Source organism: Halichoerus grypus, chromosome 8 (genome assembly GCF_964656455.1).
Source record: "Halichoerus grypus chromosome 8, mHalGry1.hap1.1, whole genome shotgun sequence".
Classification (NCBI taxonomy): Eukaryota; Metazoa; Chordata; class Mammalia; order Carnivora; family Phocidae; genus Halichoerus; species Halichoerus grypus.
The window spans coordinates 134,414,505-134,434,053 of NC_135719.1; the positions used below are offsets into that span (position 1 = coordinate 134,414,505).

A 19,549-nucleotide genomic window follows, 5' to 3' on the forward strand; every position below is an offset into this window, starting at 1 on the left:
AGCCATATTAAAGAAGATAAAATAATAGTTTCATGTAAGGTTTACACAAATACACGGAGATAATGGAAGTTATTTTGAATATTGGCAGACTTGCGAAGGGAAATGGAAATTTTTGAAAGTGAATTACTATAAGTTGTTAACCATAATTCAATATTTACTTGCAGACTTTCAGAAAAGTAGTTCACTGTTCGTTTTATGCGATGAGTTGTTAATGTTACGTGAAATAACAAATTGGCATCATAACTAAACAGAGTCTCTGGGCAGTTATCATAAAAAGAACGATGGGAGTCTAAGCATGGGAGTTGAGTTTTTTACTGACAAATGGATTATTCTGCACAATGTGAAGTTTGTCATTCCTGCTTTCTGATCAGAGACTCTTCAGTCTCAATTTTAAATGTCTTCATTACACAGATCGTATTTATTATAATTGTGGGTGAGATTAAGCTTGTTAGAATGAGAGCCTATTACATCATTCTGTTATTTTTAAAACCTTGGGAATGTCACACTTACCCAAATGAAGGACTGATATGTGGCCCTACAACCATTCCAGTTATGGCAGGGCCATTCCAACAACATTCTTGACGTGCTGGAAGCTGACGGCATGCCCAGACAAATGTTACCCTGTTCCCTATTCCCTTCAGTTTCTGGTGTTAAGTACTAATTGAGGCCCCGATCACCCTGCAGAAAATGAAATAAAATAAGATAAAATACAGCAAAATCCACAGAAAATACCATGGAAGTTTCTATTGATACAGTGCTGAAGGCAGAAAGACATATTAATGAGTAGCACTCTGAACGGGAGCTGAAGTCATTTATTTAAAATGGCAATGAGATGACCTCTTAAAAAGCTCCGGTGGGGTGGGCAGAGGGTAATTTGGCCGAGGCCTCGTACAAAGGGCTTCAAACTTAGACTTTTATTATTATTTCCAAATGATGGTTTACCTTGTTATGAATTGAACTGTATCTCCCCAAAAATTCATATGTTGACGTTCTAAGCCTTTAATGTGATTGTATTTAGAGATAGGGCCTCTAGGGAGGTAATTAAAGTTAAGTTAGGTCATAAGGATGGGATCCTAATCCCCGGGATCTGATGTCTTTAGAAGAAAACGGACAGCAGGAGTATGTGCCCATACAGGAAAGACCATGTGAGGACACAGCAAAAAGGTTGCCAATCAGGAAGGAGGTCATACCAGAAACCAACCCTGATGGCATCTTGATCTTGGACTTCCAGGCTCCAGAACTGTGAGAAAATAAATTTCTGTTGTTTAAGGCCCCTTGTAGTATTCTGTTATGGCATCCCAGGCAGACTAATGCATACCTATAATCACAAAGGTTAATCTGACATATTAAAAGAAGATGTTTGTCATTCTTCCAATGCTTACCCATTTATAAAACCACCTTGCCTGAAGCCAATAATAACAGCAGAATCTATTGAACTTTTTTTCTTGATAGGTGCTGTTTTACACATTTTCATTTCATAGAGTAATTCATATTATTACCTGTTTTACAGATAAGAAAAGGAGTAAAAGACAGTATAAGTAACTGATCCAAAGTCGAATAACATACTCAGAATATTGTAAATAGTAAAGTGAGCTACAGAATAGTTTATTTATAAATCCTGTTATTATCTGGGGGAAAAGCACAGGTGTATCACTGTGCATTTGTACTTTTAAAGTCATTTCTTTAACACATGTGAAAAATTTAAACTTTCCACAATTAAAGAAAGCTTTTTGGTCATAAATTTTATAATGTATTGGGAGTCTCAAAAAAAGAAGATAAAAGGACATTTCAAGGAAAATCACTACAGAGGTAAACTGAATTTTCTCCATTAAATACATTTATCTAAACATGGGGCAAATTGCTTGTATTTGAAAACAACTGTGATTTTTATATATCTTTTTTAAAGTTGAATGCCAAAATTTCCTTTTGAATCCCACAGTGGTTTTAGAAGCCAACATATTTCCAGGAGGTTGGAAAGCTACTATAAGCTTATTTTTAACTGGTCAGCAAGTAAAATTCTAACTAATGTTGATCTTTCTCTGACAGCACTTGCTTGGAAGGTTCCATAGTTTTGATTAATACTTAAACACTAGGGCTTCCAAAGCAAATTTACAAGCTGAAATTACTAAAGCTACAATAAATACAGAAACACGTTACTGCTTTATTTTCTACATGAGCTAAAAAGAGCAGCCATTAGGAATAAGCAAGTACAGGAAGGAGGAACTTTGTTTTCAGTTCGTTTTTTCACTGACCATTAGAGATGTACACTGTGATCTCACTGATATGAGGAATTCTTCATCTCAGGAAACAAACTGAGGGTTGCTGGAGTGGTGGGGGGTGGGAAGGATGGGGTGGCTGGGTGATGGACACTGGGGAGGGTGTGGGCTATGGTGAGCGCTGTGAATTGTGTAAGACTGATGAATCACAGACCTGTACCTCTGAAACAAATATTACATTATATGTCAAAAAAAAGAAAAATATAGTAGGAAGGGAAAAATGAAGGTGGGGAGATCGGAGGGGGAGACGAACCATGAAAGACTATGGACTCTGAGAAACCAACTGAGGGTTCTAGAGGGGAGGGGTGTGGGGGGATGGGTTAGCCTGGTGATGGGTATTAAAGAGGACATGTATTGAATGGAACACTGGGTGTTATACGCAAACAATGAATCATGGAACACTACATCAAAAACTAATGATGTAATGTATGGTGATTAACATAACATAATAAAATAAAATTAGAAGGAAAGAAATGTATACTGTGAGGGGGAACCTATGGTGGTTTTGTTTACTAGCTCTGGAGCTAGACTGGATGTGAGTGCTGGCTCTGCAACTTCCTGGCTGTGTGATATTAGGCAAGTTATTTCTTCTTTCTGTCCTTTAGTTTCCTCATCTGTGAAATGGGGCAGTGACAGTGTCTATTCCGTAGGAATTTTACACACCTTAAACGAGTTACAACAAATAAACTGCAAAGAACAGTGACTAGCATATAGCAGATATTCCATATGTGATGGTGATTATTTTTTCCTATAAAAATAGTATTTAAATAAAGTCAGGATTCTATGATATTCAGCCATTAATTCAATAAACATTCACTCATTCAATAAATATTTATTAAGTCCATACCATGGCCAGGAGCTGGCTGTAAAGAGTTGAATAATTCAAGGGACCTCTTGTCTAAGGTCTAGCATTATAGTGGGGAGAACAGACACATATATTCCTGGTGGGTGCTGTCTACTGAGCTTTCTATTAGAACATGGACATGGGAACTCATAAGGAGCTCTGGGAAGAGCGTTCTGGAAGGAGTATTGCTGGATCTGAGTTTTGCAACTTTATGACTCACTTAGTTAGAAGAGGATATGGAGACAGCTATTCTTTTTTTTTTTTTTATAGGAAAAATCGTAATGTTTCATTTTATTTTGTGTGTGTGTTTCTTTTTTTTTTATGTTATGTTAATCAGCTATTCTTAACAGAGGAAGCAGAAAAGCAAAAACATAATGGCCTGAGGAGTTTGGGAAACTAATGGGAGGTGTGAATAGCTTATGAATCATACATAAAGGGGCCGTGAGGAAATCAAGCTGAGAATTAAACACTGATCGCATAACTTCTCCCAATTTCTACTCTTCTACAGCACCATGATGGTCCCTTTTGTTGAGGACCAATAACTCAGCTCTGACTACATGTGGGGAAGAAAAATATGCATGATGACACTCCTTACCTCATTGTTCAAATTGGGCCAACATTCCAACAAATAACCGGTCAAAACCATCTCAGTCTCTAAGGGATATGATTAATTGGACAGGTTCCAAAATACACTAATATTGGAATACACTAATCTCACCTGCAGATGAAAATATTTTAATATGCAGCTCAAAGATGGCTAGACAAGTGTTAGTCCAGAGAGCACTATAATATATTTAAAAGTAAAGCTCAATACTAAGTAATCCCATGAAGTGTAATAAAATTTCACATCTGGTTGTACAGAGTACACATTGTCTAAATTATGGAGATGAGAAATGGCAAACTAAGTGTGAAAGCAGCTTCAGTTAATGACGGCTATTTATGACCCAGCCTGTTTTCTGATGCATACACAATTATTGAGCTTGTGGCACACAAAAGCCTGAATAACTGCAGAAATATTGGGGATGGGAGAAATATTTAATCATGCCAGTTTTATCGCAGGTCGGCAAGGCCTTATCTTTAGGTGGGCCTAAATCAACAATATTAAAATGAGTAATTTACCCTGTTCCGACCTGAAGCCGACTGACTGTTTTATGCCTAGGGAAGAAAAACACTGGGCTTTGTAACTCTTCACCCTGATTGCTTGTAATGCTCATCGATCTGAAACAAACAGTGCATAAATCTGTTCTTTAGCAACAGACGCAACTAAGGTGTCGATTAAAAATGACCGAGCAGAAATTGGAACATGATTACCAAATCCGTAGTACCCAACACCATTCACTGACTCATACACAGCTACTTCATTGAGAAGAATGAACTAAATAAAATATCCTTTCAAAAAATTGAATTGTAAGGGACATTTTATGAGATAGTTGTGAGACATTTTTTTTTTTTTTTCTGAGACAAAAAGATGAGGTTCTGATTGCGCTGAGAATTCAACCTATGTCCCTGCTAATTTTTCTTTCTTCCCTTAATGAACAAAGATCATGGCCAAATTTCATTTGCCAGTTCTGTTGACAATTTGGACAATAAACTATTCTCACCTAATGTTCCTTTAATGTTACAGAAGCTCAATTCAAGAGAGGAAGCTTATGTTCTTAAAGGTGAAATAAGTTACTTTCATGTTACTCTTTAGTACCAAAGGGTAACAGCAAATGAGATGAGTTCTATAGTCAATGGCTGCTTACCAGAAGCCTTTGGAGAACAATGGTTCTTTCTCTTCTGTGGAACAGGAACCTGAGACATGGAGCAGCTTAGCAGCTAAGCCATTACCCAGACTAAGATATATCATTAGTGAGTGCCAAAGCCCCCAATCAAATCTCAGTCTGAAGGGCTCTGTGGTTGTTACTAGGGCAATTTACCAAATATTTATTGCCTTCTATCTTCTGGGCACATGGTAGGTAGGTACTTCCTTGTTCCTTTGTGGTTGGATGGGATCATGGGTCTAGTAGTAGCCAATCAGTTGCAAGCACAGAGACACATACCTTCTCCTGAATAAAGTATGTAAGTGCTGGCGCAAGACTCTCCAGAGTTCTCTTTCCCTCGGCCCAGGCAACTGGCAAGGTTCTAGCTAGTGGCTTCACTATCAACCAGAGTCCCAGAGAGTCCCCAGCTAATCTTCAGAGCAGCACTGGAACAAAATACATTTCTCTTGTTTATAGTTTCTGGGATTTGGGGGTTTGTTGGTTTCCACAACCAACTTCACCTATCCTGATGTATGGAGACCACAAAGCCTATTCTCCATAAAGGAACCCATAAACTAGAGATAGCATCATAAAACCAAGTCACAAGGAACAGAGATAAAGCTTCATGATGAAAGGAGGATGAGATCGGGGCCATAAAGAAAGAGAAAACCAACCTGAGAAGAGCAATTTGGAATCTCAAGCATAAACCAATGTAGAGACTAAATTCACTTGGCAGTTTTGGAAGACCACAAAGAAACTTCCCAAAGAATTCAAAGTGAGTATCAGAAAACAATGGGAACTTAGGAAATAGTGAGCTCCAGAGTGGCAATAATAAAATGGGAATTTACTCAAAATATCTCTTCTCAATATAAAAGGGCCCATTTATAGATAACTGTACACTTTTATGACCATAACATCATTGTTGGAAATACTATACAATGCTAGTACCTCCACAACCCTCGGGATGAGAAGATATTATCGCTCTCTTTTTTCTAATTCTTTGCACATATTTCTATTTTTTTTTTTTTTTTTAAAGATTTTATTTATTTATTTGACAGAGAGAGACACAGCGAGAGAGGGAACACAAGCAGGGGGAGTGGGAGAGGGAGAAGCAGGCTTCCCGCAGAGCAGGGAGCCCGATGCGGGGCTCGATCCCAGGACCCTGGGATCATGACCTGAGCCGAAGGCAGACGCTTAACGACTGAGCCACCCAGGTGCCCCACTTTGCACATATTTCTAAAACAGTATTTTTGATAAACCAACACCAGTGCTATCTTAGGAGCCCTCATAGGGCTATAAATCCTCTGGAGGAATATTTGGATGGGAAAATGCTAGCTTAAAAAAAAAAATCATCTCATTCCAACATGTGTCCAACAATGGCTTTCAAAAGGTGATTTGGGGAAACTCGGCTAGCATTTGTGTTGGACTTCGCATACCCATTCAGGGGCCTGAGTGTCTTTGCATTGACTATTGGGAACTAATGAAGAGCCATATACCTGGGATAATGATCAGTGGAAAGACAGTTTTGGGGAAAGTACACAGGGCCTTCTGCAATTCCAGACTGAATTTGATCAAGCTTTTAGATGTTATGGGAATGGGTCTGGAGAATATGGCTAGAGGGAGAAAAAAAATAAACTAGAGTTGGCTCCCCCAACTTGCCTTATCAATGGAGTATATTAGCAGAGGGGAAAGATTATATAGTGCTCTTCTAGTAACCACTTCTGTCTTGCTTTCACTACTGTTTTCCTGATACTTATTCTGACAATATCTGGAGGCTTCCCCTTTACTGTGAGTTCTTCCCTTGAAGCTCTAGGTTGGTTTATGTTCCCTTACCTGGGACTCCCATTAACTCCATACATTGCACTACCAGTCTATCTGGCATATTGCATTGTAATTCCTAAGAATGTCTGTGTCTGACTCTTCCACAAGACTGAAAGACCTCTGAGAAAAGGGACCTTTTAATGTTCACTGTTGTGTCCATCGTACTCAGGACAGAGGCAGACACAGAGTAGCTCAAAGCAAGTTTATTAAATTAAAAAAAAAAAAAAATCAAAGAATGAATAAGTAAACATGAAACTAAATGATATAACTGTTAAGAAGGTAACATATTTACTGGGGCACCTGGGTGGCTCAGTCGTTAAGCGTCTGCCTTCGGCTCAGGTCATGATCCCGGGGTCCTGGGATTGAGCTCCGCATCGGGCTCCCTGCTCCGCGGGAAGCCTGCTTCTCCCTCTCCCACCCCCCCTGCTTGTGTTCCCTCTCTCGCTGTGTTTCTCTCTGTCAAATAAATAAATAAAATCTTAAAAAAAAGAAGGTAACATATTTACTTCATTGTTTTACAAATAAACTTCATTCAAAGTCCCATCTTCTTACATCATCAGATTGTTGCAAATGCCTTACTATGTAGTGGCACATTCTAATCTTTGTACATATTACTTGTCCCCAAATCGTCTTGTTTAACAATTATTGTCTTTGTTTTTTTAGAAGAAAAACTAAAGCTTAGAGTGATTAGGTGCTATAAGAGAAATAGTCCCTTTAGGAGACAAGTACATGCTTTCTAATCAGATGACCTTATTATAACAATAGTAAATCTGATGACTCTGAAGTGTAGGTAGTATTTCTCTACTGCTTGCAATTCTAAATAATTCAATAATAACTGAGTAATAATTCTAAATAATTCAATAAATAACAGAGTTAAACATATTCTCATGACAGAGATATCTTAAATGGAATTTTGTAACTAAGGTGTAGTATTATCTCTAAGAGCAAAGATTTGGAAACTAGACTACATGGGTTCAAATCCCAGCTCTACATAACCTATGGCAAGACGTCTATGTCTCAATTTCCTCATTTGCGATATGGTTGCACATGATTGTTGGAGGCTTAAGTTATCGAATAGCTACAAAGTACTTAGGGCATAGGTTATCACGGAGCCAATGCTTAATAGATATTATTTGTACCCTCACTGGAACTACTTGAGTCAACTGTTAGACCATTATCATCAATGTTACTAAAAACAGAATAGAAAAATTCTATTTTTCTACATATTACTATATGATTAGAAATTGTGGCTTTAGCATGGAAGGCCCTTCATGGTCTACAAGGCCATGCATGACTTGGCACTTCCTTGCCTGGTCTCTGAGCTCTCCACACCTTGAACATGCTCTTTGGCTGTGTTGCAGTGTCTGCATGTCCTACAAAGATGAATGCCTCCAGGCATTTCCAGCTTTTGCACAGCTGCTCATTCTGCATAGAATGTAGTCTCCTCTTCTCTTGTTGTTTTTTTGCCTGAAAAACTCTTTCCACGACTTTAGGATTCAACTAAAACTCAGCTAAAACTCCCATGCACCCCTTGCAGCCGAACCTGGCTAAGAGCCCCTTCTAATTGCTCCAACAGACCTTGCATCTATCCCTGTGATCATGCTCATTGATCCAGGTTTGCCCTGTGCTTGCCTGCCTTGCCCAATGAACAGACAGAAAGCTAGCCAGGGGCAGGAGCTGAGTCCTTTCACCTTTTATTTGTCATATCTGACATCACATTGGGAATATCAGAACCCTTAATAAATAGGTGTTAAATGAATAAATAGGTGAGAGATAGCTTTCAAGTGGAGCAGAGTATTTCTGCTCAATTGCTTAGAAGAGTACTTCCCAAACATTTTCAAATCAGGACGTACAGCTAGCTCCATAGAAAAAAGAATGGGCAGTTTGTCCACTTGAGGTTAATAGCACAGATCGCAACCAGCCTGGACCACTGAAGGAGCACCCATCCACCACACCCAAGCATGGAGGGGCATCCGCCCCCCAAATAAGAAGCTCTGGCTCAGAGCACAGAATATGACAGCTCATCCTTCTACTTGTTCAGCCACCTTCACTCAGTCTTCCTCAGACAACCCTCATGATTTAAAGGTGATATTCTGCTTTAATAACTGTGAAGGTGGCATGTTTGGTATCATTGGTTGGAGCAATCAGAAGATACAGGGTCTAGCACCCTCTCTCCTATCCAGAGATGAACACTACATACCCTTGTCAAGTAACAAGGTTTTTTTGTTTGTTTTCCTTATAAAAATGAGCTGTTAAGATCTGCCCTAGCTACACCATGGGATATTTGAGGGATAATATAATTTGCTACAGACAAACTCAATGTGAGATAAATAAAATTCTATAGGAATATAGTAATGAATTGCAAATATATACTCCTAGTATGTGAAATGATGTTATCCGTTATAAGTAGGTGGGCTTTATAATTTATTTTATAAACCAGGACAAAAATGAGAGTGAAATAAGATACTATTAAGAAACACAACAAGATGACAGTCAGTCATTAATAGGCAATCATCAGGACTTTATCAGGAATATGATCACCCAGATTACAATGAGTATTCTAGAAGATGCTAGAATTTGAAGTGATTCTTTTAGTGGCATCAATATTTTTGTCTGTGCACTACTGCAACCCTCTGTTTATATTTGCGGCATTCATCACCTTTTGAAGGGAGCAAAGCAGAGCTCTGTTTTGAGCCCTTCTTCCTCCCACCCCACTGCAGTTGAGACATAGGCATGGCAACTCAGCCCTCTCAGTCAGACATTCTCAACCCAGACCAGGAGCACAGAAGCAGAGGATGCTCCATATCCTTGCAGACAAATATAGTGGCAGCTGTAATGGCCACACTCAGTTTCCAGAGGAGCAATGATAGTGGTTTTAGCCGTGAGCTCTGATTGGTTCAGTGGTGCTAGGTGGTAAAGTCCATGCCCAAAGATGGTGGAATGCTGTCTTCAAGGGGCCAGCGCCTGAGCCTGTCCTCCCCAGCACAGTTAGTGTTGTTTCTTCTTCCTTAATTTCCAAGACCAGGTCCATGGCCATCCCCAAGGATCTGGGAACCACCTTTAACCTGAATCTTTCAGTGCAATTATTTTCTGCTTACATTAGCCAGAGATGGTTTCTGCTCAAATCTAGATGCACCCTAATAAACTAAAATTAACTACACATGGAGCAACCAAGGAACTGTAAGTCATATAGCTTGCTTACAACCACATCACTAGAAAGTAAATCAGAGCTAGAGGCCAGATCTACCGCACCCGGTCTAGAGAGCTTTGTAACTCCACACACTGAAGATACCCAATAAACATTAGTTTAATTTGCTATTTTGTGTGTTCTGTTATATATTTTTAAAGCATGCTTTCTACAGGGCCACAGTTTGGAACGGGTGATCGATCCAAGTGCTCTTACATGGGATGGTGCAGTTATTCAACAACAATTAAGGAAATTTTGTACTGTGGTTAAAAAGCTAAGAAAAAGCAAAAACCTGGGAAACATCTTTTATAACCTTTGTTTTTCAGAAATGACAAAATACATTTCATCTTAGAAAATAAGAGCTAAAATGAAGCAATGTGCTGAAAAGAGAATTGTATGGATATTAAATGGGCAAGCATCCAATTCTCTATGTGGGGTCTCAGAAACCCAACATTTTATGATGGTGTGGTTTGATTAACGAAAATTAACAAGCAATGAGTACTTACTTCTTTGGAAAGAAACACCACTGGAATGGATATTATTTCCTGTGTTTGAAAAACATGCCTTTGCTGTGATGTTTTTAGACAATTTACTATGGGTGAATCTCTTTCTCTTAACTCAATCTGCCAAGCTTGCCTGTCATTCCAATGGGATGTCCATTTGTTGTTGTCTATAACACTACAACTTCATTTATTTTTTCTCTTTTCCTTACTAGGTATCAAATATGCTGGCCATTTCATAAACTTTTGCCAAAATAATCCTAACAGCCCAGAGCAGTTAGTATATGGAAATGCATTTATTGGTGTGGCTTCCCTCGTTTCACCTGGCTTAGCTTTGCAGAGACCCTTAAACTATCTGAATCAGCTTTTAAAACCAAGAAGACAACTCTATGTCCAGAACATCTGCTCCATCTGCATTTCCCATTTTGGCCCTGGGCTCCAGGAAGTACTTGGTTCCACAGAGCTGCCAGGACATATTTTCACACACTTGGAACTTGAGTTACCGTGGAACAGCTTCCACGGAAGTCTCCTTAGACTTCTAAAATCCTCCAGTATCAGCAAAATGGAGAACACATACCCATTAAACAAATTAGTCTGAAATCTGTTTAGAGACCAAAAGTGGTTGTCACACATCTGGAAAAAGAGTGCAGGGTGGGCTGGGTAGGAAAGGGGAGCCTAATAAAAGGAAAATATTAATTGAGCAGATCAAGAAAAAAAGGAGAATAGAAAAATATCAAGCTGAACGTGGACACAAAGTCATTAGCGGATATTGCTTTGTTTGCAGAAATGGAGAGCACAGGCTCGTGCCAGAGAAGACCCGTTCCAAGACACAGATGTTCAGAGTGTGCTTGCCTAGTTCCTACCCATTTCCTGCTTCCTTCTCACTCCCACCAAAACATTGAACTTGACACCAACATGTCTGCTTGTGTTACCAGTGGTGCAGCCAGGTTGAAATAGCCTTAGCACTGCGCAAGGACACTTCTTCCTGGTCTGCTTCTTCTGAGTCCCAGAACCTCAACTATTGCTAATCGGTTGGCTCCAACTTAGACAATGTTTTCCTTTTGCTTAGCCAGGCTTCATAAATTAGCTTACACTAATGAGTAGAATAGAGCAGTCAGCGACCATGTAGAATTTAGAGTGAGACTAAGTTTGAATCCAAGTTCCATCCCTTATGTGTTTTTTTACTTTATCTATCTGGGCCTCAGTTTCCTAACCTGAGAAATGGGAATGGTAGTGGTAAAGTGGTACATTCTCATAAGATTATTGTGTATATTACATAGGGAAACCGACATTAGTGGTTAGAACAGTACCTGGTACAGTATTAGCACCATGTAAATATTTGCTCTCATTACCTTCTGTGTGTTCCACAAAGTTTTAGTCTACATGATAACTTATGAATTCAAAGGATTTCTCCATCACAATACCTTCCATTGCCCCAAGTTCATTGTAAATTCACTATTCAAGCATTCATTCTGCCATCATACAGTCCTCAAAATGGTGCCGCCTGACTTACCAGGAACACATTCTTTTTTCCCTTAGCCTCCTGCTGCATGGGGTTAGTTCATGACAAATAAGCTGTAGGGAATTTTGGAGGATTATGGAAATGTCTTAAAAGTGGATTGTGGTGATGGTTTCACACTCTTTAAATTTATTAAAAATCAATGTATTCTGCTCTTACAATGTGTGAATTTCGTGGCATATAAATTATACCTCAAGAAAGATGCAAAATGAAAAAAATAATGATTGTTTAAAAAAATTTTTCCCTTTGTCTTTTAGGGAAAAAGAGGCATAAAACTATAAAGAGCCAGTATGGAAATGGAATGGAAGCAAGTAGTACATTGCTCTAATTCTTTCAGAGTTTTGTTCTTTTCTTTTTCTTCTTCTTCTTCTTCTTTTTTTTTTTTTTGATGGCTCAATTATTTACTTTAGAAATAGTAACACATTCCTTGGCTACCAAACATCTAGGGCTTAAGAAATCAGGCAGCACTTCATATCAAGATATTTTCCAGATTGAAGAACAGGGTGAGTAGGGAGGGAACTTGGGGGTTGTTTTGAGAAATCTGGAACTTGCCACCATTTCGCTGAGTAGAAGTGCCAAGAAAAAGCCGTAGGTGTGTCAAAAGAAGTTGAAGGTCTTTTGCATTTTAACAAGACAGACTAGGATCTTATGTAATCCTCTAACTGCTCTGAGTTTCAGTCAATGAAAAGAACCTTAATAAAGGAAACTGTTATTACTAGAAGCAAGGTTGATTTTAGCAAAACCTTAACCTCTTTGAATAGCAGAATTAACTTTAATCCAAATGGAGATGATCCATATGAAAAAAAAAATATATAGAAGAAGAAAAGGAGGAGGAGGAGGAAATTCAAGTTGCATCACTTAGCAAATGACTAATCAGAGCAGTAACAAGCCTCCAGTTTTAATTGTGCCAAGAATTTTACTTCAAACCCCAGTCTCAAGGAAATAATTCAGCAAATCTCTTTGTATTTGATATTTCTATTGGCATTTTGGCCAATTCTTGATTCATTCAAAAGATGGCTAATTCTGTCTGCTGAAACTTGCACTAGTGGGGTGGGTAGCTGCTTGTTACCGTAAGTGATAGATGCCGACAGCAAGTCTGAGATTTGAATTATGACAATAACAGCAGTGTATCTGACTCTGCAGATGCAGTAACTACAGAAAACCTTTGCAGTTTTCATTTTGTTTTTAAAAATATCAAAAAAAAAAGAGAGATTTAAGGTGTGTTTTAAGAAACCAATGATTTCATTCATGTTTTTACTCTCATCTTTGAGACTTTATTTTATTGAATAATAAAATATCGTTCCATTTAGCCCCCTGTAAATTACCACATTAGTGGCATCTACTCAAGAAATATGCTACATGACTTTCTCCAGGGTTAGACATTTATATTTCAAGAATTGAAAGTTGATCCTAAGTACCTGGGGTCCCAGAGGTCTCAGGGGGAAGACAGGGTCAACCCAGTGGTCTGGTCAGGACAGGAGGGGGCACAGATAACTTTCCACTGAGAATGTGCCAGGCTGTTCAGGTGGCTGCTTTCACTTTATTCAGAGCACTGATAAAAACAGATCTTTTCTTCGCTAGAAGCAGATAGGCCTCTTCAGAACTGTAGACATGAAGGTACCAAGATACTGGATTTACTCTGAGTTAATGTTTACCTGAATTATTGATTGCCACATGGGTTACAAAACAGCTGGTGACTCAGTTTGTGATGCTTTTTCTTTGAATTACAAAGCCTGAGCTATAAATCCAAACCTGAGAGGATTTCTTTCATCTTTTCTACTTGTGAAATGTACCTCTTCAACAGAACCGACCCTGGGTCATTTTAAATCCATCACTAATAAATCAGTGGCACTTTCTCTTTCTTCAATGCAAGCGAAAAGTACCATTTTAGGAATTAATTTTGTCTCTGGCTTACCTTTGTCTAAGCTGTTTAGCTGTGACTTACCTTATTTATTTCACAAAATGATAGGGTATTAATTGGATTTTAAGATGCCTTGAGGTATTGGAGGTTAAACCATACATTGGGTTAAAATATTTCAAAAACCCAGGCAGATGTTAACAACCAAACTGAACACCCCTGTATGGCAAAATGAAGTGTTTAGGAGACTGTAACTTTATTTCATTGATTGCCTTGTAACTTTTCTCAATATAAAATAGTTTAAAGATGATATACCATAAAAGGCATATTCAATAATACAATTCTCATTAAAGAGATTAAAGCCATAAATTAAAAAGAGATGCAAATAATTCAACCACTAGGGAAGACCGAAGTAATACTATCATCCACTTGACTTTTGAATTGGAGCCTCCTGGCAGCTGGGGAAACAAAGGAAATATAATAAATTATATACATTTTTATCTCATAGAAGTTAATATAGCATTTATTTAAAAGAAATATTTTCTGTCTTATTCTGAAACAGAAGCTCAACCTGAGTATGTATCTTAAGCATAATGTATAAGAAAAAAAGTAATGTATATTCAAACTATACATGTGTATTGATAATGCCAATACCATTATGTTGAAGCACAAAAAAGGGAATTAGGGCCTATGCCAATAAAGTCCATTGTATAATTTTCTATTTATTTAATTTCATGCAAGGATATAATGAGAATATTTAGAAGACTAAGTAAATAGAATGATCCCAAGATTATCTATAATAAATATAATTTCTAATGTAAGAATGTTTTATAACATACAATGCAAAGATAGTTATTTCAATTGCTACTTGAGGTAGTATCCATAAATTTTAAGGACCAGGTGAGCAGAGAGAGCTAAACATTTGTTTTGAAATTTGAGAACCAAGACCAATATTCTCTGTAAATTGGTACAGCCACTATGGAAAACAATATGAAGTTTCCACAAAATGCAAAAATGGAACTACCCTATGACCCAGCATTCTCACTTCTGGGTATATGTCTGAAGGAAATGAAATCACTATCCTGAAGAGATATTTGCACCCCTATGTTCATTGTAGCATTATTCACAATGGCCAAGACATGGAAACAACCTGTGTCCCCTGACAGCTGAATGGATTTAAAAAAAATGTGATATATATAATGGGTAAAGTTGGTCAAAGGGTAAAAACTTTTAGTTATAAGACAAATATGTCCTGGGGATGCAATGTACAGTACAGTGACCATAGTTAACAATACTGTATTTATACTTGAAAGTTGCTAAGACAGTAAGAAGTTCTCACCACACACACAAAAATTTTAACTATGAGGTGATGGATGTGCTAACTAACCTTATTGTGGTAATCATTTTGCAATATATACATTTATAAAATCATCATGTTGTACACCTTAAACTTACACAATGTTAATGTCAATTATATCTCCATAAAGAACGAATATTCCTATTTGCATAAAGGCTTCCCTGTAACCACTTGGAGGGGAAACCCCTAAAGATTATAATAGGCAAAATATAGCCCTTTCTACATTTGTATCACTTGTAATAAAATGTTTAATGTCCATTTTCTTTTATAAACTATAATATCCCTGAAGGCAGAGAGCTTGTCTGTTTTTTCTACTTTGAATTTCTGGTACCTAACAAAGGATATAGCCCGTGCTAGACATCTAACAGGCATTTTGTTGAATTGAGTTTAACTATATTTAAAGCAACTTTTAGTTTCTTTAACCATCTGCAATATCACAGAATGGAAAAAAAAAAAAAAAACATCTTGGACAGAATTTTTAAAAAGAAAAGCTCAATTCCTTCACAGTTCTAAATGGGATAACTTCCTGATATACTCACTAATGCAGCTAAGATGCAAAATCTACCCTCAAATAATGGATTAAGTTAATTTTCTGAATAGAATTCTGAAATGTTTTCTCTTTTTAAAATGCAGTATCTCCAGATCATAATAATTTTAACTATGATTTGACTGGTATTAAACTGTTATCACAGACAATACTCAAATGTTCATGAAGCCATCCATGGTCCTTAATAGCCCACCAACTTTTGAGCTTTTAATCTAGATACTCAATCTCCTCTTCTTATTTACTACAGCTCAAGAAAGTATCATTTATGAAAGAAAAGTACCATGTTATTGTGTTCAGTGTTAAAAAGCATAAAAATATGTGTAGGCCTTAAACATATCCACAACCATAAATAACTGCCAAACTACCCTGAATTACCACTAACTAGATTAATGTGTGATGTAATTACAGAAATTACAAAGGAACAAAGCATCTCCTCTCGTAGCATCTTCCGTGTGGTGCTTTATCTCATTTGATCAGAGCAACAAACCCATAAGGTAAGGTCTCAGTAGCTGTAATTTGCAGACAAGAAATCAGAGGCTCCATGTTCAAGAGTTTGACTAACCACAGGGGACCAAAAACTCTATTAGTATCATCTATGTGTCTGAGAGATAATACACTGCTGTCCCATTTCCCAGTTCTCTGCTTCTCCCAGATCTTTACTGTTTCTAAGACTTAAAGCAGTATCTAACCAGACAATGCAGAGGAACTCTTGGATAAATGTGGCTGTGTGCATTTTTTTTTTTTTTTTTTTTTTTTAGGACCTCCTTATGGTTCTGCAAAGGCTTTTACTGGATTGTTCCTTTCAGGGCAGAAGACACATAACCATAGGCGGTGGATGGGCATGCTCCATGCTATCCACACCTCATCGGGATGAACTCTGGGCAAGACACTGACTGACCCTGCTGAGCACAGTGGGTGGGCAGGCTCCAGCTCAGTCATTTCTCCAGAGGCGCATAGTTGAGCAGCTTCTGGATCAGGTCCATGTGCGCCAGCAACATGCGGCTTCAGCAGCAGTACTTCAGGCCAAGCTCATCCAGTGACTGCGTGCATTCTTGAAAAGGCAGTTTGACTGTAGAGGTTAAGGGTGAGACCCCTACAGTCAGACCGTGGCTTCCACGTACAAGTGTGTAGTTTGTGCACCGCACAAGAGTTCCAAACCCAGGTCAGACAACCTACCTCCTTAGCTTCCCAGGTGTTTTAATTTAAATCTGATATTTTAACCTTCCTAAATCTCCTTTTCCCCACTGTTAATGTTGGTATAGAAATAATACTTCGTTCACAATCTTGTCGGGAAGACTAGGTAAGGAATGCCAGGTACTTTTCACAGTGCAGTCTACAGTAAACACTCAATAAAATTAGTTCTTAGCGTTATTTTAAGATTTTATTTATTTATTTGAGAGAGAGCGAGAGCATGAGCATGAGCATGGAGAGGGGCAGAGGGCGAAACAGACTCCCCACTGAGCAAGGAGCCTGATGCAGGACTCGATCCAGGACTCTGGGATCATGACCTGAGCCGAAGGCAGATGCTTAACAGACTAAGCCACCCAGGCATCCTTATTTCTTAGCATTATTAAAAAATATTATTATTCTTTCTTCATCATTAGCAAATAAATAATTATGTGAACTTTTGATCATTTACTGAGGATAAGCTGTTGGAAGTGGAATAATCGGGCCAAAGTTAATGAACCTTTTGAAGACTCTTGACTTGCATTTGCCTTTGGGGATGGCCACACAATGTGCCCTCTTACCAACAGTGAATGAGGCAGCCTATCTCAGTATATCTCAACCATCATTGTGATCTCAGATTTCCTCTCTGCCAGCCTCCCATTATAATCCAAATTCTACCTTAGAGTTACTAAAGCTTCTATTTTCTGAAGACAAATATTTTATTTGAAGGAATAGGTTGGCAGTCTTCATGTACTCCCTAGTGCATGAAGATAACAAGAGTAGTTATCAAGTCAGTAACACACAGCTAAATATGTGTGTGAATAAAACATCACCCCATTATTTGTGGTGGCACAGAGAACTATGGAAATTTCCAGGCAAAAGAAAGGGCACAGACAAGGAAAGGATTAATTAAAGACTTTGGCAAGTAGGAAAAGCCTGGAGATTTAGGTACAACACAGCAAGGGGCATGACAGCTAGTCTGCCTCCTTTAGGTGCCGTGTGAGGGTCTATTGGACCCTTAAAACTGGAAAAGAATAGAATTATAAACCTACACAGAATCTTTGCAGTCTGTGGACACTGAGACCCACAGAAGATGAAGAAGACCCTCCGCACAGTGCTGCCTCCTTCTGTTTACATTTATTTATTTATTTGTTTACAGATTTTATTTATTTGAGAGAGAGAGCACACAAGCAGGGGGAGGGGCAGAGGGAGAGAGAGAAGCAGACTCCCCACTGAGCAGGGAGCCCAATGCGGGGCTCAATCCTAGGACCTTGGGATCATGACCTGAGCCAAAGGCAGATGCTTAACCAACTGAGTCACCCAGGCGCCCCTCCTTATGTTTACATTTAACTGTATTTGTTGGTTATCCATTCTGAAAGTTTTGACCCAAACAACTCTGTAGTTGAAGTCAACTATCTGTACAAAAGCACACACTGAAACTAACTCCAGGGATCCACAGTAAGGTGTTGGTGTTTTTCTTGGAGGAAAAAAAAATCTAAGGGAGCCAGTGGTAGCCTGATAGAGAGAGGTTATTTTCATGGTGACTTGATGAAATATTTTCTACCTTTGCAAGCAGAGCACCTGCTGGATCAGGTGGGCTATGAAAGGATAGCAGCACAGAAGAAAGGCATTCATGTATTTTGGAAGCCTATGCTTGAATCTGTTCAAAGTTATTATCTTTTCTCCTCAATTCCCTCTGTTGAAGAAAGATTCCTGGTGCCCTTTTCCCCTACTGTAAAAGTAAAACTTTCATTTTAACCTTTGAGGAAGCAAACTCAAGTGCAAATGTTCCTTCAGGTCACAAGTCTAAGCCTACTCTATTTAAACAGCTGTATATCAAATGATAGAAGAACCAAGACTCTTGCCTTGTTAACACTGAGCCTTCTTAAGAGCAGGCCCCAAATGTCATAACATTTCATACTTAATCTCTATACCAGTTTAAAAAAAAGTTGGGAAGTTACCTGTCTTCCAGTGTTTTAAAATGTTTCTCTGTTGTTCTGTGTTGTGTTAAACAACCATAATCATTCAGATAAGAACTACCTGAGATCCCCACACTTTTCCTACTATGAATATTTTATTCTAGAATATTCTATTGCTAGTAATACCTTCTCCTAACACACACCTACATGGAAATATTTCAAGGATTAAAATTCTAAAGAGCCTTTCCCTGAGTCAGGTTTTCAAATTTTATACTTTCATGGAGAATGGGCTCTAAAATTAAACCTGCTTCTCTGTTTGGATTCTGAGATATTAAGTACATTTTTTAGCCCATCTGCTTCTGAGAATGGCATCCCAGGAGCCCCAAAGCATTAAGTTTATGCCTTGAGGCATGAGCATAAGGGGAGAGAAGATGTCAGACCCAGAGAAACTATATGTCACATAGTTGAGTGTGTTGATAGTCCATAAACATTAGTTTATGTTAAACTCAGCACTGCTGAGTTTTTAAAATCTTCTCTGGCTAGTTGCAAATCTGAAAAGTCAAGAGACAGTGACTAGAACATGGAAGGCAAAAGAGTCAAAGAAAAAAAGACTTCCAAAAGCTTTGCAAATCCAACCACAAAGGTCTCTATAGTTGTAGAGGAAAGCAAATCCAGAAAGGTAGAAGAATTGGAAATGTTCAATAAGCTTTTAACACTTTCTACATCAAAGAAATGATTAAATATGAAATCATTCTGGCCAGGATCTGCCGTGGATGGCATAAATGCAAGCTCTCAACTGGGAAATTGAGACC

At 38.3% G+C, this 19,549-nt stretch overlaps 1 long non-coding RNA gene across 1 annotated transcript in view; it reads right to left on the reverse strand.

Moving 5' to 3' along the window:
* Nucleotides 1–521: 521 nt before the first annotated feature.
* LOC144378875 (uncharacterized) overlaps nt 522–19,549 on the reverse strand; it is a 76,910-nt gene continuing 57,882 nt past the window's right edge. The window contains exon 3 of the long non-coding RNA XR_013440799.1: nt 522–678. This is a non-coding gene — a long non-coding RNA (uncharacterized LOC144378875). The remainder of the gene's footprint in view (nt 679–19,549) is intronic.